Here is a 21,576-nt window from a genome sequence, read left to right as displayed (position 1 = left end):
CATTTTGATTCATTATACACGATTGCAGCACAACTTTACATTTCTCTGGTTGTACATGATGTAGTGTTGTACCATATGTGCAGTCATACATGCACCTAGGGTAATGATGTCCATTTCATCCTACCATCTTTCCTGCTCCCATGCATCCTCCCTAGTGAATCTTAGTTTAAATATGGATTTCATGTTTTAATTAGCATGCCTTTAGATTTCATTTTGATATTGACATCATCATTCTTCTTATTATTACCAATTATCAATTGTTAGGCTCTCGTTTTGTCATATTTATTATTACAAGTAAATTTTAGAATCACTTTTTCAAGTTCCACTGAAAATACCTTGGATTTTCATAAGAATTGCATTGCATATCACCTTAGCAAAAATTGATATCTCAACCAATGGAATCTGTCTAGACACAAAGGAATAATGTATTTTGGTATTTATTCACAGTTTTACAGAAGAGTTTTATGCATTTTCTTCTTGTTTGATCATTCTTAAATACATGTATATAAAAAGCTTTCATTATTGCTATTAAATATGATCTTTTATTACATTTGGTGGATTCTTATTGCTGATTTTTAGTAATGCCATTATTTTGGTATACTTGTCTGATATCTTGATCCTTCAGGAAACTCTTTGTCTCTTTGGTACTGGTGACGGAACCCAGGGCCACATGCATTCTAGGCAAAAGCTCTACCACTGTGTTAATATATTCCTGGGCCCCTGGAAATTCTTTTATTAGATCTTGCAATTGTCAAGTGGTATCTGGAGCTGTCAGTCTGCTCCCTTTTGTGAGTATGTGTGTCCATTGTAGATGTCTAGAATGAAGTAAGACCTTGCTGTGCTTCTCTTTTGTGGCCTCTTTTAGGAATTCTGCCTAGTTAGGTCCTCTGGAGGGACTACTTCAGCCAAAAGATATCCACAGTCATGCAGAGAAGAGATGCAGCCGCTTCAGCATTCTGCAGGTATTTCTTAATTTATGATCGCGATGATCTCATAGTTTTTCTGCTTCCCCTATTTGTGGCTCCAGAGCCTGCAGTTTCTCTCTGATGGAGTCCTTAGAGAGAGTGACTCTTGGGGAGATGGCTTTCCCACACCAATTGTGTCTGGAAGTTTTCTCTGGTTTGGCTTTTCTATCGGTCTGATCCCATCTGCTTTTTATTTCCTTAAAATTTCTGGTCTACTGATTATACTTTTCCTTGTTTCCAGTGCTGTTAGGGATTTTTTTTCTTCAAAAAGACCTTTTTCATACCTTCCTATGGGGTTTGGGGAGGAATGAGATGCAAGCATATGTGTCTCATCTGTCACCTTGATCTGAAAGCATTCTGAGCTCTGATAAAGTAGCAGTCATTGCTGTTGCTTTATTACACTAGTTAGGGCTTGGTCTCTTTTCTACCAAACATAAGCTACATAAGCTTTTTCTTCTACTGTTGATGAGTTAGTAATTAGAGATTGTTTTTTGTTGTTTGATATGTACTTTGAATGCAGTATTGGCTAGTGATATTTCTATGCATCATTTCTAAATTGTTAGACTCCATATTATGTCAGAAGCATGGACTTCGGTAGCCTATTTGGAAGGCCAGTCTGGAATGCAATCCCTAGGTAAACTAACAAAGGATTGATTTGTAAGCCCTCAGAAACAGGGATAGCCTGAGGAACCTACTGTCTCCGTCTTAGATCCCTAAGTGGGACATTAAGTGATGTTATAAAAGGACCATTGGGCTTGGAATTTGGAGTCCATACCTCAGATATTGCCACTGGCACTTACTAGCTGTGTGATCTTGAGCAAGTTCTTTAACATTTTGGAACTTCAGTTTTCTTATCTGAAAAATAGCAATGATTGCCTTTCTCAGAGGATTCTTGTGACAATCAGATGAGAGAATTGAATGTGAAGGTCCTTTAAGAAACTGAAGGGAGGGAAAAGGTTTGTATTACACATCCTCATCCCTTACCAACGATGATTTTCAAAAATTATATTTTAAAAATCTCAAGAATCTCTGATTCTCTTAGACATGATTCCTTGAATTCAAATATTTATTATAAAGGAGACTTTAAATGTGAGAAAAAGACAAATGCAGAAAAAGTGTTTTGTTTAATAAAATGGAACAATTTATTAGATCTGTTGAAAAGTAAAGGTTTGTTTTCATTAGTGCTTCAAAATTATGCTTCCCAAAAGGAACCAATTTGGAGATGTTTTCATAAAAACATCTGGATAGTGGGCTAGACATGTTTAGAATGTGCCTCATCTGAGAATACTTAATTTTTATTCTGGCTGGGTGATCCTTTTCTCTAGATTAGATGTTTGGAACTTCACCTTCCCTCTGTTCTTTACAACAACCTAGTGTCACCTGAACAGTCAGTTCTTTCAATTAGAATGCTTAACTGGGCAGTCTATGTGAGTCAGTTTTCAATTTAAGAATTCTGCCAGGCAGGGAATTGTAAAAGAAAAAAAAAAAGTGAAGGCAGGCCATGAAAACTCAGAATTTATTTGTGCCTGGCTAATTTGCCAGGGAAAATAACCGTGGGGTATATTTTTTGTAGAAGAAAATTAAGCATTCTAATGGATCAGGATTAAGCTTTTGGAAAAAGAAAAAGATTCATTAACCAAAAAAAAAAAAAAAAAAAAAGAAAAAAGAAAAAAATTCCTTTCCCAAGCTTCCCTTGACCTGAAGTTATGGAAACAGAATGCTCCAAAGAACAAAAAGTGTTGAAAGTTTGTTTGTGGTACTTTGAGGGGAATGGCATTCCAAAAAAAGTGGAACAGAATAACACCCTTGCTGGAAAGCCCAAGACTCTGTCCTGTTTTCCAGTGGCTAAAACTCTAGATGCTTAAAAAGTGATTCTTAAAATTTAAATATGCTTCCTAAATTTATCAAATTTCTTTGGATGATAGATGGTGCACATTTAAATGTAGAATATAACTGGTTAACATGTGAGTTAAGTTAAAACAACACTTTTTTTGAACATTTTTTGGGGGGTGATTCTTTCAATAAATTGGGAGAATATTTAGTTTTTTAAAAAAATAGAGATGGAAGGGTTTATTTTTTTAATTGACTATTTGGAAAGAATGCAATTGTGTTCCTTCACTTCATCTGCCCTTCCAACTAGAGCTCTATGCCTCTGCTCACCTTCACAAAAATTCTTAAAAGAATTGTCTATATTCACTGTGTTCAATTTCTCTTTTTTCATTCTCTTTTGAATCTACTCAATGTGAACTGGTCCCGACTGATTTGGTCATGTGTGACTGTTAGATTCCTTTGGGCAGATAATGGTAGCCATCAAGAGGGGTCAAGATGGCATTTCGTCAGCACCTCATTGCCAGCAAGTCTTAGGACACAGTGGAAATGTGTAAATTCTATTTAAAGCAAGCAGGCACAAAAATGGTATAAACCCCAAATCTTTGTCTTTCAGGTGTTCTGGCCATGGGTTATTTGAGAATGCCATTAAGGCAAACATGACAATATTCTAGAGGCATCATCCAGATGATCCAAATCCGTGAAACCAAAGCTGGATCCAGGCCAGTTAGAGGCACTGGGCTGCCATTCTGAAGTGCAGACTGAAGGACACACAGATTTTTATATTCTTCTTCAAAAGTGGGGGCAAAATAGTTTAGGCAACACACAATACCACAACCCTCACTAACTTCACCTGTGAAAACCCAAACACACATAATGATTCTAAGCAAGATCTGTTATTAACCAGAGATTCAGAAGAAATAAAACTGCAAGAATTTCAGTATCTTCATTATATTGAAATGAACAATATCTTTCAATGTACAAAGCCTCACTAACTTCATGAAAGTTTGTAGTTTTAAGTATAAAAGAATTTCCTGGAAGACTTGTTAAAAGATTGCTGAGTCCCTGACTCCAAGTTTCTGATTTAGTAGGAATGGGTGGGGCCTGAAATTTTTCATTTTTTAACACATTCCCAAGTATACTGTTTCCTGTCTGTGATCACTCCTTCAGAACTGTTGATATGATGCTTATAAGTAAATTCAAGTTCAGTATTTCTCCTTGAGTTGATTTTAATAAATTTAGAAAATGATATATTTCATCTCTGAATTTTCTTAATTTTTAATTATGACATTAAATGCCTAGTTAAGTATTATTTTATCTGTCATGCAGAACTGATATGTAGGTTTTGGTCAGCATTCAGTTATAAGTATTATATAATTTCCAATATGATTTTTATCTGCACCATAAATTATTCAAAACTGTTTTTTAGTTTCTAATTTTATTTATGTAAGAAGGAGCGTCACTAAGTTGCTGAGGTTGACCTCCAACTTGCTATCCTCCTACCTTGGCCTCCTGTATAGGTGAATTACAGGCACATAACACCCATGCCCAGCTTCTCTTTTTTTCCCTTTTTTCTTTTCTAGACTTCTTGTTGACTTCTAATTATGTTGTTTTGCTTTCAGAAAGTACTATCTGGATAATATCATTTCTTTAGTGTCGGATGAAACTTCCTTTGTGGTATAGGGTGTGGTGAAGTAATAAGATTCTGATGGGATCCTGGAAACAATTTCAGGTCCAGATATCTTCCTCTTTACTTAATCCTCCCCTGTGCTTGCTAGCAATTCTAGACCAGTGGTTCTCAAATTTAAGTATGCGTTACCTCCAGGCTGGAGACATGTCAACACCCCCTCTCTGGGCCCATCACCAAGAGTTTTGCGTTCAGCAGGTCAGGTGCAATTCAGGAATTTTGTTTTCAGCTGATGCTAACCTACTGGTCTGGGGATCACACTTGCAGAATTGCTGCTCTACACCATAACATCTCCTCTAATTCTCATGATTTGGGGGGTCTAATATGCCACTCTTGTCTTGGCAGCCCATTTCTGATATTTTGTGTCCCTAACACCTCCACCTGTTTGTTGGGGTTATTTCTTCCAAGCACTGAGCTCTGTTCTGCAATCTGACTTTCACTCCTGATTATTCTATTTTCTTTTTTCCAGACTTTGAGCGGTAGCTCTACAGATCATCTTGTCCCGGGTCAGTAATTTTCAACCCTCATTTTTACAGTCGAAAGACTCATGGGGGATTTTAAGCATATGCACTCATGAACTTCTCCTTAGAGATCCTAGATCGTGGTTGTCACCTGTGAAATTTAAATGCTTCATAGTTTATTCTAATGTGTAGTCAGGATCAAGATCTATTGACTGTGGGCTAGAACTCAATGGCTGAGATGTGATGCTTATTTTTGTGCTCTTTCTCATTTACCTCTTCCTTCCCCAAATCACTTGTTCAAGGCTTTATGTTTGCAAATTTGCCTTATCACCAAAGTCTGCAAACTAGTTCTCCAAGCCATTTGAATCCATCTTATTGCCAGATTAATCTTCTCAACTGACACTTTGATAATCTAGTTCTTGTTACAAGTTTCAGTGGATATTTTTTTTTAATCATGGTGATTACTAATAAGATAAACCATCCAATCTTTCAATCTCTATTTCCCCACTCCAGGCGAACTGTGGTTTATCTCACCAGTTTACTTTTGCTTATACCCTTCCCCACTAGTTGGTAGAATCTTTTCCAGCCTTGGAAACATAAATCAAATCTTATTTTTTTTCCTGATAATTGAACCCAGGTGTGCTTTACCATTAAGTTACATCTCCATTCCTTTTTGATTTTTATTCTGAGACAGGGTCTTGCTAAGTTTCTAAGGCTGGCCTCAAACTTGCGATCCTCCTTCCTAAGCCTCGTGAATTGCTGCGATTACTGGCATGTGCCACCCTGCCTGGCTCAAATCTTACTCGTTTTGGGTGTCTTCTTTAGGTCCATACTCTGAAGCCAGATGTCTGGATTCAAATCTGCTACTTTCTGTGTGACCCTGGACGAGTTAATTTAACCTTTCTGAGTTTCAATATCCTCATCTGATAATTGGGACAATATTACCTATCTTGTAGGTTGTTGTGAAAGTTAAATAACTTAATTAGAGCACATGATAAACTCTTTACACATGTTAAGCATAATGTGGTAATGGCCATGATGACAATGAAGCTGTACGTCTTCCCTGACGAACTTATAGCCTTCTTAGCTCAGCACTTGTTAACTAAATTACACATCTAGTAATCTATTCATTAAGGAAGGCAGAATGATGTCTTTTCTTGTAATTATCTTTTAAACCATTTGAGTATTATGTCCTTATTTAGATGTCAAACTTCTTATATGTCTGGCACTTAAAGATGATTCAAAAGGCCTAAAAACACCTACGTAGTGTTTGTGGATTTAAGTGAGACTGACAGTGGTCACTAAATGAAAAGTTGAGAAATCGGCTTATAAAGTAGAACAGAGTACTCTGACATTTTCCTAAGATGACCTGAGTAGATGTAGTTGCATATGCTGATGGAAAAAATAAACACAACCAAAATCCAATTCTAAGTATTATTTCTAGTGTTTTGGACTTTGTGATAATGAAAGAAAGAAATGAAACATGTTCTTACACTCTACAAATAAACACATTCAACATTATGCCTCATTGGAGGGAACACATAATTTCCTCAGGGGGGAAAAATGTCTTTTCTTTTCTTTGAGAAATTCTTTCCAGTCACAATTAAAAAAAATAGCAATCAGTTTACAGGGCATAGTAAAGGATCTCTGTGATTGCAGCTGCTAGGATTTGGCTGTAATCAGGGAAAAGGTACCAAGAATCCATGGCTGCTAAGAACTAATGATTCTGGTACTAATTGACATGTCTGGGCTAAACTGTCTTCAGAGACAGTGGTTAAAGTAACAAAGAGGTAATAATTATTTACTCCCCCAAACTACATGCCCAGTCTTGGCAGTCTAATAATGAATCAAGTATTCAATAGATTCTTTGAATTTAAGTGGAATATGAAACACTATCCATTAAATAAATGGAGGAGGAAGTCTTTAAGTGACTAGGCCCAAAACAAGTAGGAAAGTCAGGTGATAAGTTTTGGGAAATTTAGGCCAGCCAAGCTAAGGCTCATCCTCTATAGTTATAAATAAATTAATGTCAGACAAACAACCTTGTTTGACATTAATTTTCTTTTCTAAAGTGAGCATAAGCTTTGTCGGAGAAAAGACCTATTGACAACTTGCAGAATGACCTTGAGCTTGTACCACTTGAGCTGCAGTTGAACCAGCTGCAGTTTCACCATCTGCAGAATTGGAGTTGAATTCAGTAACCTTGAAAGGGGCACTTTGAGTCAAAGACTTCCAATGGTCCTGGGCTCTCTCCTCTAGCTCATTAGACTCTGTGGTTCTTTTCAGGCTCCCCAAAAGGCATTTCTTTCCCTTCTTTCTTCCTTCTGTCCTTCCTTCCTTCTTTCCTCTTTTTCTCCCTCCCTTCCTTCCTTTAGATCTTCATTTAATTTGCATGAAAGCACACATAAGTGAACACGCGCTCTGGGCACCTACCCTGTAACTTCGTCTTTGATTTCTTACCCTTTGTCAGAAAGAAGGTAGTGGTTTCTGTGTGTGGACTCTTTACTTCTCCTCCTTCTCTCCCTTCCTCTCTCCTTCCTTTTCTTCTCATCTCTCTCCTTCCTCCAGTGCTTTCTAAATGTGCCAATAATCTTTCTTGTGGATGGCACCATGTTAGATATTGTTCACATCATTCCATTTAATTCTCCTTATAAATTCTGTTATCTTATGAGTGAAGATCTGAGCCTGCAAGTTTTGTGGCTTGTCCCCTGTCACAGAACCAGGGGTTGGTGAAAAGAGGCTCACACTCAAGTGAATGACATCCAGTACTGTGTTTTGCTATCTAAGTGGCTGCTTTTTGTCTTTCTTGGTTTTCTCTATTTTGGTACCAAATCAACTATAGGATCCTTTTCCTATACAGTTCATGTGGCTGTGGCAGCAATAGTCACAAGGCCTTAAATCCTTCAGAGGATAGCATTGCTTCTGTTCTCACTTAATATATATATATTCCAGAATTGTGTATCTTTCTTCAACCCTAGGTGACCCCTTGTGTTTCTAGAATTCCTGTAGTGTCTCAATAACTAGTTGTTTTCTATTTGTCCTTTTTTTTTTTGGTATTAGGAATCGAATCAAAAGGCACTTTATCATTCAGCCACGTCCCCAGACCTTTTTATTTCTTATTTTGAGACAGGTCTCGCTAAGTATCTTAGGGAGACACATAAAAATTACTGAGGCTTGCCTCAAGCTTGAGATCCTCCTGCTTCAGCCTCCCTGAGTCACTGAGATTACAGGCATGCACCACCACACACGGCCTTCTATTTGTTCTTGAGTTTCACATTTAAGCAGAATTTTTAGCAAAATTGATCATTTCTTCCTAAAATGCACCTTTCCCCTGAAAGTCTGCTCATGTTTTTCCCTGAGTCCTTCCTTGGATACCTGCATCCCTGTTTGCCGTTGGCATATGCCTCTATCTTCCTCTCCTAACCTTTCCCATGGCCTCCTCCCATGTGCCAGTGTCACATTGGGCAGGCACACTTTTCTCTATCATTTCATGGAAGAAGAATAAACCCATCCTTTACTTCTGACATTAAAATGGAAACAAGCCCATGGCCCTCCCAAAAGCTTTGAACTATAGTAAAATATGAGAAGTACCTTAAAATCCCATTGACACCACTGTTCTTTTTGAACCCTTGGTGACAGTTCTGTATACCCATTAATGGATCTGAAAATGAAAACCAGTTCTATTGGATGCCACCATGGACTGGCATCTATCTTTGTTTAAAATGATAATGTTTGGGTGGGGCATATAGCTCAATGGTAGAGCACTTGCCTAGTTCTAGCATGCTTAAGGTCTTGGGTTCAATCCTCAGCACTGCAGAAGAAAAAAATAAATAAAAGTAATATTTGCTTATGAAAACATTTCAGTAATACTGTCACACTTTGTCCATGTTCCCGTATGTTTTTCTGCAACTGCACAATGGTAGCATCACCAGCATACATATTAACCTCTCTTACATAAGGGTTGAATAGTAAATTTGTCAAGATAAAATATTTGCCATCATTAAGAAATCCAAATGCAAGCAACTCCTTCCACAGGACCTCGACTGTTATCAATTATTGTTTAATCCGGCGATGAATGCTTTTTGGAAGTTACTACCAGAAACAAAGATTTTCTCCCTGGAAGCATCTGTATGTTTTTTTCTTTTCATTGGCGTTATATAACTCACTGTTTTCCTTTGGTCTTAGCTGCCAAGAAGCTTGAGGCCAAACGTGGAGCTCAGTGACAGTAACCGTATTATGCTTTGTGGTCAGAATATTTGTTTCTTTCTTCTTTTCTGGTTTTAATTTCCATTTCAACAGTATTATTTTATACCTGACATTAACAGCAAACTATATTAAATTCTTTCTCTTTAAGTATGCAAGTAGAAGTAAGAAATAGATAAAAATGGATTTACTCTCTAGATAAAATACAATTCACTTTTGTTTTTGGTTTTTTTTAGAGTCAAAAAACTTACTTCTAAGATCTACTTGTCAGGCACTAATTTGGGACTTCATTTAACTTTACCCTAAGACACGTGTGCACATGCTTTATAGATCAGTAACTAAGTCTTTAATTTCCTACCTTTTATCAGAAAGGAGATAGTGGTTTTTCTATTAGGTTCCCTTAATTATCCTTGGCCTCTGACCTTCCAAATGGCTTTCTTCAGAATCAAAGGGCCCAACTCTTTTTTGCTTCACTTTCTGATGGTTAACATCTGAGGGTAGCAGGATAGGGGTGAGTGAGGACAAGGTGCCCCTTTACATAGTTTCCCTCATCTGTCTTTTCAGACCAGCCTGGAGGTAAATATCATAGCAACCTAATCACTTATTCTACTCAACAACTTATCTCTTTAGATAGATTACACAGTTTAGCCTGGTGAATTCAAAGTTCACAACCTGCTTTAGATCTTAGGTCTTTACCTGTGCTCTTAAGGAAAATTACATACATACATGTTTTCATTTGTACTATAATTATATAGAGACCATTTATGAAAAACCTATAGCTAGCATCATAATCAATGGGGAGAACCTGAAAGGCTTTACTTTGAGGGCCGATATGCACTTTTATCCACTCCATTAAGGATGCCCACGGTCTCCACATCTGTTCCACATAGTACTGGAAGTACTGTAAAGAGCAATCAGACAAGAAAAAGAAATACAAGTCAGAAAGAATTAAAATTGTCCCTGTTTGCAGACGATATGATTCTGTATGTAAAAAAAAAACACTGAAACTCTTAGAACTAATGAATGAATTCAGTAAAGTTGTTGGATATAAAATCAACATACAAAAATCTATGGCATTTTTATATATAACATCTAGTTAAAGAATCACATTTATGATAGTATACAAAATGCTTAGGAATAAATGTAACCAAGGAGATGAAAAACATGCATATTGAAAACTATAAAACATTGATCAAAGGAATTAAAGATTCCACAAATACATGAAAGATGTTCCATGATCATTGGTTGGAAGAATTAATATTGTTAAAAGTCCATACTACCCAAATTGGTCTACAGATTCACCACAATCCCCATCAATAATTACAATGGCTCTGTTTACAAAATAGAAAAACGAGTCCTAAAATTTGTAGGGAACCAGAGGAGACATAAAATAACTGAAGTAATTTTATGTTCTTATGAAAACATGAATGTTCTTATGAATAACCTTGCCATATGTTTTGGAACGTCATTCCTTCCCAGCCTATCATGGCCACGTAGCCATAGTATTTTTGTGGTAATTTCCCTAAAATGTCACAACATTGAATTAAGTGTACTAGCCGGAAAGCCATGTCCACATACAGGGAGTGCTGTTTATGACTAGACATCCTGGATTTTAGTCAGGAGACATTACTTTTTCTCAAAGCCAAATGTCTTGAGGTTACATATTTTGAGAAGTCAAAGACCCCAACCCTTTCTTTCTTCCTGAGAAATTCATCCCCCCTCTCTACCCTCATTGGAGCATTGACCCCTGGCTGGGTTCCAGGAGCTCATCTCTGTTTGCGGCATGGAAAGGTCCCTCTCTTGACTTGGATAATTTTAGTTCCTGATTATCTCTGAGGGGTGTGTCTTAAACAAGCAACATTTCTGCCTCTAGAAGGAAAGATTCTATGCTTCTGCAGAAATCTGTATTGACAGGTCACAGTAAATCCAGTTCCCAGGAGCACCCTCTCTCTCGGTCCTTCATTCCTTGCCTCACCTGCACTTCCCTTCTCCCACATTTGGGATGTCTTGCTGCCCTGGCCTCCCTAACCCATGAGGTGTTGGGGTAGAAGAAACAAATGGTAGTCAACAGATGGAAACCTCAGTCCTATAAGGGCGAGGAGAGTGTAGCCAGCACCTCCAATTCCGAAATGGGTCAATAAAGATCTGGATTATAATTATAGCTGTGGCATGTGACTTTGAGGAAACTATTTGATCTCTAAGACTTTCTTCATCTTTAAAACAAGTGAAACAAATTGGACTCTGTCTATTAGTGTATCTAAGAATGGGATGTGGTAATGTAAATGGAGGAGGCTTAAACATGACTTACTTTATTAATCAGCTGTAGTTGGGGGTAGTCACCAAGGGCAACTATAGTAGCAGAGAGAGTGGATTTTTCTTTCAGGAATAGGATAGTGGAGGCAATTCTGAGTTCTTGTTATAGTTTCACTTGACTGGATCTCATGTCCCTTTCTATTTCTTTATTTCATTTCTCTAAGGACATTTTCTCGCCTGCTTTGGGGGTCCCATGGGTTTGAGATACTGTGTTACACTGTAGAGACTCTCTCGTCCTTCAGAGGAGCTGGATCACAAGCTTAACTTGGACCTGTAAAGCTGCCTCTCGTTGGAGCTATTTCCACTTCTTTCCATCCTATCCCATTTCTAATATTTATTTTGGCATGTGGTATGTTCTGGGTGGGAGAGAAAGAAAAACAACACAGTAAATATTTTAGTACAAATTCACAAATAATGAGAAAGATATATAAGTAACCCCACCCTGAGATGTGATAAAGACAAATTCTGATAAAGACAATGTGTTCTGAAAGTACAGAGGAAGAGAGATTAATTCCAAGTGATTAGCTCTAGAAATGCTTTGGGGAGTATATGGGGTTTGAGTGCTAAGAACCTAGCTGATAGGACTTAAAAAATTCTTTTTATAGTTGTAGACAGACAGAATGCCTTTATTTATTTTTATGTGGTGGTAAGGGTTGAACCCAGTGCCTCACACATGCTAGGCAAGCGCTTTGCCACTGAGCCACAACCCCAGCCCCTTGATAGGACTTTTGATGAGACTGTAAATGAGAATGGGTAGTATCAGCTCAAGGGGAAAGACAAACCTGAGAAGATGTGTTGGAAGATGGTACCCAAGGGTAGCAGGGAAAGTCTAGAATGGGAAATGTGGATAGTGGCCAACTTGTAGATGGGGTATGTTTATTTCTAGTGTTTTTTTTTTCTATTTGAATGAATTTACTAGTTTCATTCTCTAAATTTATATCAACTACTGGAACTAAGTCATTTTAATAATATACAATTCTTATGCTTCATATGATATTGGATTATGATGGGAGTTGGTCTTTAGAGTCTTTTGAAGTCAGCATCAAGAGGGAAAATGAGCCAGTACTTTTATGGGCTTAAATAACTCCACTTTTATCTTCTTGTCAAGAGCTAAGAATAACTGGTGATCATGGAGTTTAATGATATCTCATGGAACAAGATATCAGATACAGAGAACAGATACAGAGAATGTGGCTTACATTACAAGAAGGGCTGAGTCTCAGGCAAGAAGCTTAGAAAACATACTCCAAGGTCCAGCTGAGGTAACGGGGAAGAGCTGCAGTGGTTTTGTGAGTTAGATAGCAGTGGCAAGACTTTGAAATAAGCTAAGGAAGGAAATCAAGCAAGAACATTGCTACTGAACATTTAATATCATTGTGGAGAGGAAGGATTAATAACCCAGTTCTTCTTGCTCAGATGGTACCACTCTGGGCTATAAGTTCATCTGTTATGAATGCAGAGTTAGGAAAGTTAAGGCAGAAGGAAATTTTTAGGCAAAAGTATAACCATCTCTTTCAGCAAACTGCAAGTATACAATAAAGTATCACTAATTACAGAACAGTGATCAAGTACAGTGATCATGCTGTACATGAGATTCCCCCAAATTATATCATCACTGAAAGTTTGTACCTTGAGAATATATGTTAGGTGGTCTTGACACACACACACACACACACACACACGCACACACACACACACGGTAACTATGTGAGGTAATGAATATGTCAATTAAGATTGTGACAATCATTTCACAATGTGCGTGAGTATCAAAACATTACATTGTAAACCTTAAATATATACAATCTCTACTCAGTTATTCCTCAATAAAGTTGAGAAAAACATCTGTCTTATAAACTACAAAGGACATGTTTTGAAAGAATTATTCTTCTGGAAGGTCAGAAAATTATCTTCTCTTTCTATCTATCAAAGCCACAGGAAATTCAAGTTTGGTTTAGAAGCCTACAAAAGCTCTTTTAATGACACCTTCCCCCAACACTTACACCAGCTGTGCTTGGTTTTTGAGATGCTCAAAGTAGTTAACAAACATCTCTTTTATTTTCCAAATTTCTCAAGGGGTCATAGAATCAGTAAAGTGCAATTTAAGTTTTCCGTCTTGGGAAGGCTGAAGGGGGAGTTTTGGGGAAAGAGAGGTCATGTTCTCCACCAACCCCTTGTTTGAAAGCAATTATCAGTGTTGATGTCAGATGCCCAACCATTCTGAAAACTCATGGGGACTTCACAATCGTCAACAAACAATGACAGGCAGCCACCCGCAGCTAAGTCTGCCATTGTTACCACCATTGCCATTTTTACAGTCTCTACTAGTGTTGCTCCTGAAATTTGAAGAAAGTGCAATAAAGGGGCTCAACTAGTAGCCTCTATCACCCTGTGAATGCTATTTGCGTTCACTCAGCTCAACCTCTTGGCATTCAGTAGTTTGGTCAAACATCTTCTAGGTGTTGCTGTGAATGTGTCTTTGAGATGTGCTTAACACTTGATCATTTGACTCTGAGTCAAGCAGACCACCCTCTAAAACATGGCCGGCCTTGTCTAATCAGTTGAAAGCCTGAGAAGACTGAGGTCCCTGAGGATGAAGGAGTTCTGCCTCCAGGCTGCCTTCATCAAGACCATAACACCAATGCTTCCCAGGGTCTCCAGCCCCCTGGCCCATCCTGCAGATCCAGACTTCACAGCCCAAAATCACGTGAGTCAACGTCTTCCATATCCCCCTCCCAGGACATACCTTCTGTGGGTTCTGTTTCTCTGGAGAACCCTGATTAATACATCTCCTTGGTTTTTCTTTGCTGTTTGCTGTTGCTTGGGCGTTCCTGATAGAGCTGGACATTAAGTGTGCTCCACGTTACTGGTACTTTTTTCTTGCTGGTGTTGGTTTCCCATGAGGTCAAGAGTCTGACTGGTGAGAGGAGAGGGGGATGCAGGGGCTATGCGTGGAGCAGGCTGAGCAGAGAGCCTGTCCTGCTTAGCTTCAAGGATCTCTGTTGCCCATCTTTCTCTTTGGCCCATTAATGTCACGTTCCTTTTGAGGTTGAGCTGTGCTGCTCTTTGCTGGGAAGAAAGAATGTAAGCTTCTTTTATTAATGGCGCTCGTGTTGTCCTGACCTTTCTTTGTTTTTTTTTTTTTTCTTCTGAAGAAAGATGGCTGGAATTTTACAGAGGACAGTTCAAGATTTCACTTTTATATTTGTTTCAAAGTGAAATAAATCTTATATTCTCTAGTGTTTGTTTGATAACCAACCCTTCTCCAGTCCAGCACTGTTCAAGAGAATAATGGAAATGCTCTCCCCTTTTGTCCATTATGGTAGCCACTGGCCACATGTGGTTACGGAGCCCTTAGAATGTGGCTAATGCAACTGAGGAACTGAATTTTAAGTTTTATTTAATTTTAACTTTTAAATGTAAATGGTCACACAAGGCTAGAAGTCACCATATGGCACAGCACAAAGCCAGCTGAGATGCCAAATATCAACTTCCAGTTGACTTTTACCCAGGTCAAGTAATGAGTTATATGTAGATATAGATAGTATAAACGTATGTGTCTATACATTTGTATGTATCATCTGTCTAATCTGGTTTTTACCACTTGTGAGGTCTTTGGACCAGCACCATCACCATCATCTTTAAACTTCTTGCATGTTTAGAATTGCAGGGTCCCTGTAGACGTGCTGAATCAGGATCTGCATTTTGTCAAGTTCCCTAGTTGTGCTTATTAAAGCCTGAGATTGCGGATACAGAACATTCATACAAACAATCTAAGTGCACAGAGAAGCAGGATTTCTTCCCACTGACCTGTATGATTTCACCATGAGTCCTCCCTACATGCTCAGGGCCCTCCAACACTCGTTCTGGCCTGACCTTTTAGGACAAGTCTTACAATTTCCCTGTCATGTTTTTGGTTTCTCAGAATGTTATGCCCGATCAAAAACTTCTGATGTTTTTATTCTCATTTTCATGGGAAGAGGAGGAAGCAAGTTTGAATCTGAGGGGTTTCTTTAAACTAAAAATCACTGTTCCTGAATAAGCATCCAGTTGTGCTGTGTGATGCCGTCTGTGATACAGTTTATTGATAAAAGAGTTCTGCAAAGTACACAAGAACATCTGCATGGATTTTCTATTTATTATGGAGCAAATCAATAGTATCTTGCTGATAGTATTAAGTACAATGTTTACTGACACACACACACACACACACACACACACACACACACACATATATATATATATATATATATATATATATATATAGTAACTATCATATATAATGCCATTTTATAATGATTTGGGCTGTGAAAATTACAAGATATAATGGATACTAGAAATGGTCTACTAGAACTCAACCTGCAACCACACATTTATTAGCTTCTAAAATTGATTCTGAACGACTTGAATTTCCTGACCTTTTGGTGGGTGCATGTAAAGCAACTTGTCGCAAAGCCATCCTGACTTTTCAGGAAATAACCAGACAATAAGCAATAGATCATACTGACTTAGAACTTGAGTGGAATAACTCTAAAGCCTGTAAAACTTCATGAAAGAAAGAACAGCTATTGCATGGAAGGATGTCACGGCCTGTGATTTTGTGTCCGTCTCCATTCCAGCAGAATTTGGGGTCTCTTCCATTGGGTTGACTTTTCTTTCTGACCGACTTCAGATTCATATTATCTTGTTATATTTCATGCATCTTTGTAAGTTATTTTGTGGTAACAAAGTAGGATTATAAATGAAGAAATAATATTTTGCATAGAAAGTCTAGATTTATTTAATTCTGATTAAAATTAAGAAGAGCAATCAGATCCATGGATTCATCCACAGTGTTATTTAAGTACAAATTATAGGCAAACACTAGTACAGGACTTTCCTCACCATGGTCTCACCAGGGATTAGATGGAAAGAAGATGGAATTCTTCATATTCATAGGTCACAGGTTGAATTCAGCCTGAGATGCACAGTCTGATAGATTGGAAACCTGGCTTGTGCACTTATCTGCAGAGGAGTTAGCAATGCTTAACCTCAGGAGCTCCAGCTGTCACAGAAAGGACCGGAAGCCTCCTCTGTTCCTCCTAGGAAGTGGCCCTAGTAATTTAGAAGTATCTGGAATATAAGATTTTGATTACTGAATTTACATACAAGGTGTGATATTATGATTTTTTTGGGGGGAGATTTGGTCCCAGCTGTTAGTGTTAATAACTTCAATTCCAAGATAATCTACACGATGAGGAAACTGGAACTCCGTGCTCTGACTGGGGACCCAGTGTATGTCTGGGTTTGTTTCAGGTTCTTAAAACTGTTTGGCAGAAAAGTGAAGTTGTCTGAAATGTCACTACTTAGAGATAAGGTTTAAATTTTTGTATGTTTAATTTCAGGTTTGAGGGGGATACATTTACACATACACACACCTAATCACATGTGAATTGTATTGTTCTTTGGCATATTATATTGTGCTCTTTAAACAGTACAAGAAATAAAGGAACATATCCGAGTGTGGTGGTACACACCTGTAATCTCAGTGGCCCTGGAGGCTGAGGCAGGAGGATCATGAGTTCAAAGCCAGCCTCAGCAACTTAGTGAGGCCCTAAGCAACTCAGCAAGACCTTCTCTCAAAATAAAAAATATAAAAAAGGGCTGGGGATGTGTCTCAGTGGTTAAGCACCTTTGGGTTCAATCCCCAGTATTAGGGGGAAAAACAAAAACACCTAAGAAAACTTGGAATGGAACCACTATTTGACCCAGTCATCCCACTCTTAGGTTTATACCCAAAGGACTTAAAATCAGCATACTAAGTGATGCAGCCACATCAATGTTTATAGCAGCTCAATTCACAATAGCTAAACTATGAAACCAACCTAGGTGCCCTTCAACAGATGAATGGATAAAGAAAATGTGAGATACACACACACACACACACACACACACACACACACTGGAATATTACTCAGCCTTAATGAAGAATGAAATTATGACATTTTCTGGTAAATGGATGGAACTGAGAATATTATGCTAAGCAAAATAAGTCAATCCCAAAGAATCAAAGACTGAATGTTTTCTCTGATATGTGGATGCTAATTCACAATAAGAGGCGGGGTGAAGAATAGAGGTAATTTGGACTAGACTGAGGGGAGTGAAGAGAGGGGAGGGGGCGTGGGACTCAGAATGATAGAATGAATTGGACATTATTACCCTATGTGCATCTTTGATGGCAGGACCTGTGTAACTCTGCATCATGTACAATGAGACGAATGAGAAGTTATGCTCCATTTATGTATGATATGTCAAAATGCATTCTGCTGTCCTGTATAACTACTTAGAACAAATTTTAAAAAAAGAAATAAAGGAACATGGAAATTGCATATTATGAAACATTTTCTGAGAACATAATTTTTAGTGGCTACTTTCTTTTTCTATTATAAGGGGGTTGTAGTAACTCAACATGTTCTGTTGACCTTTGGGTGTATTTCTCCATTTGTTCACATAAATAGTACTTCCTTGCTACTTACTGTCTTATATGGTATGAATTTTTTCTTGATGCATATTGCTAAATTCAATTCCAGAGAGGTTGTGTCAATCATGCCACCAGTAGCAGTAACTGAAAATATGTATTTTCCAGGATTCTAGCAAGCACCAAGAATTAACATTTAAAAGGTGTCCATTTGATGAGAAAATTAACTAGCCATCATAACCACTAATTATTTTAACTGATTATTTGAATTGTACATCTTTACCTGGACATGTGAAACTTTGTATTTATTCTGTGAATCTTACTTTTGCCTTTTTCAAAATGTTTTTAGTGCATGATAGCTATATGTAATATTGGGGTTCATTTTGTCATAATCATATATGCATGGGATATAATTAGCTCCCCTTCAGTCCCCAGTGTTTCCTCCTGCCCCCTGCCCCCTGCTTCCCTTTCTCTACAATATTGGTGCCTTTTAAAATGCCATTACATGTATGTCAATTGTACAAGGACTCAAGAGTTGCCACAGTCCCTCTTGGACTGAGGTGCTATTAGCACATGTGATAAAATGTGTCTTTTTCTTTCTTTAGTTCACTTTAGTCATACATACTATTAGGGTTCATTTTGAAATAAATATGCAAGCATGGACTAGGGTTTGCTCTAGTCGGTCTCCAGTCCCTCCCTTGCCCTCCTGCCTTCCCTCCCACTGCTCCTTTTCCTCTTCTGACCTTTCTTCTATTTACTTACAGTTTTTTTAAGTTAGTGCCTTGTGAATATATATGGAGGTGGGATTCACTGTAGTACATTTATATATTACAATCACTATAGAAAGTAGTATGGAGATTCCTCAAAGAACCAGGAATGGAACCATCACTTGACCCACCTATCCCACTTCTTGGTATCTATCCAAAATGAGCTAAAATCAGCATACTATAGGGATGCAGCCATGTCAATATTTATAGCAGCACAATTCACAATAGCCAAGCTATGGAGGCAACGTAGGTGCCCTTCAACAGATGAATAGATAAAGAAAATGTGGGGCTGGGGATGTGGCTCAAGCGGTAGCGCGCTCGCCTGGCATGTGTGCGGCCCGGGTTCGATCCTCAGCACCACATACCAACAAAGATGTTGTGTCCGTCGAGAACTAAAAAATAAATATTAAAAAAAAATTCTCTTTCTCTCTCTCACTCTCCTCTCTCACTCTCTCTTAAAAAAAAAAAAAAGAAAATGTGATGTCGGGCTAGGGTTGTGGCTCAGTAGTAGATTCCTTGCCTAGCATGTGTGCGGCAATGCATTTAATCCTCAGCACCACATAAAAATAAATAAAATAAAGGTCCATCAACAACTAAGAAAAAAAGTAAAAAAAAGAAAATGTGATGTCTGTACACAATGGCGTATTACTCAGTCATAAAGAAGAATGAAATTATGGCATTTGCCAGTAAATGGATAGAACTGGAGGCCATCACACTATGTGAAATAATCCAGACCCAGAAATTCAAAGTTACAATGTTTTTTTTTTCTGATGTGTGGAAGCTACTACAAAATAAGAAAATATAAAGTGTGGGAAAGAATTCCATGAAAATAGAAGAGAGATCAGTGGAGTTGAGGAAGGGAATTGAGGGGAGGAGGAGGACAAGAAAAAGGGAAGACTGATGGAGTGAATCTGACCTAACTTTCTATGAAGATGTTCTGTGAGTTTTTTATTTTATTTAATTCATTATACTTCTGGGGATGGAACCCAGGGCTTGCATTGTGCTTAACATGCTCATCACTGAGATGCGCTCCCGACACCTTAAAATTTATTTCACTATTTAAAAAATATTGTAGTGTTGCGTTTTTATTTTTTAAATAGTTGTATATTTCTCACCAAGTTGTAAACTTTCACTGCAAGCAATTCAGACACTGAAGGAAAATATACAGAAATACCAGTCACTCATAATCCTATTGCTGAGTGGTTAAGCACCCCTTGGTTCAATCCCCAGAACAACATACAGGTGTTTTTGTTAAGAGCATGACCTTGGAGGCATCTCAACCTTGTCACTTATTAGCAATATCATCTTGAGCAAGTTACTTTCCTACCCTGCACTCCTTTTCCTAATTTGTGATAAGTGAGGAATGAGAATAATTTGGAATAATAGTAATGAAAATAATTTATAGTCTGTTCATAGAGTTTGAATCAGAAATGAAATAAAATATGTAAAACATTAATACTAAGAATAGTGTCTGGCCTCTAGTGAAACTCCATGAAAGTAAATTCTTAGTATCTTCTCTTATCAACAATAGATTTCTATTGGTAGGAGTAGAATGTGTTTTATTCTGTCAGCAGAGGCATTGTATCATCTATTGTATCTGTTGGTAATTGTCAAATTATGTTTTCCACACCTTTACAAAAGCATCAGGTATTATCACTTTTGAAAATTATCACTCTGAGGGGTGAAAAATGATAAATCATTGTTATAATTTCTATTTCTTTGATTGCTCATGTCTTTGTATGTAATTGTATGGATTTTTTTTTTTTTTGGTACCAGGGATTGAACCCAGGAGTGCTTGACCACTGAGCCACGTCACCAGCCCTTTTTAAAATTTTTTATTTCAAGATAGGGTTTTGCAAAGCTGCTTCGGGCCTTGCTAAATTGCTGAGGCTGGCCTTGAACTTGGTGATCCTCTTGCCTCATCCTCCCATGTTACTGGGATTATATGTGTGTACCATCATACCAGGCCATTTTATAGATTTTTTTTTTACCATATTCAGTTATCTTTTTTAAAAAAGATAATTTTTATGTTGACATAAAAAATTGTATGCATTCATTGTGTACAACATAGTATTTTGGAGTACATATACATTGTAAAATGGTTACATTTAGCTAATTAAATAATGCATAACTTTACATAGTTGCCATTTCTTTAGTGAGATCATTTAACATCTGCTCTTTGAGCATTTTTCAAGAATGCGATATATCATCATTAACTATAGTCACCATGCTGTCCTCTAGTCTCTTGGACTTACTTCTCTTGTCCAATTGTAAGTAAACACCCTTTAACGAACATCTCCCAAACTCCATAAATGTTTCTTTAGTGAATTGCCTAATTATTGTCTTTGTTCATTTCTCAAAAAATGTGAATTCTTATTTTGGAATAATTTTAGATGTATCAAAATTTGCAGAGCTAATACGAAAAGTTCCTTTATATCCTGCACAACATTTTATGTTACCACAGTACATTTGTCACAGCTAAGAACCATTGGTAGCTCACTCTTCACTGCACCTCAGGCTCTGTTCAGATGTCACTATTTTTTTTCCCCACAGATGTCATTTCTCTGTTTCAGAATCCAAATAGGATCCCAGATTGCATTTAGTCTTCATGTTTCCTTAGTCTCCTGTGGTGTGTGATTTTAGCCTATTTTTCATAGCCTCGACAGTTTGGAAGCATTCTGGTCAGATAGTTTGTGGAATATTTCTTTGGGCTTATTGGCTATTTTCTCACGATTAGCCTGGAACTCTGGGTGACTGGGAAGAATACGACAGGGCTGAACGGTCGGTCCCTACAGTCACATTGCGTCAGAGGCCACATGTTGTCAACGTGACTTCTCACTGGTGGTGGTAACCCCGGTCACTTTGTTCTGGTAGTGTTTGCCAGGTTTCTCCAACCTAA

Source organism: Urocitellus parryii, chromosome 10 (assembly GCF_045843805.1).
Source record: "Urocitellus parryii isolate mUroPar1 chromosome 10, mUroPar1.hap1, whole genome shotgun sequence".
Lineage (NCBI taxonomy): Eukaryota > Metazoa > Chordata > Mammalia > Rodentia > Sciuridae > Urocitellus > Urocitellus parryii.
Note: the sequence above shows the minus strand (reverse complement) of the source record.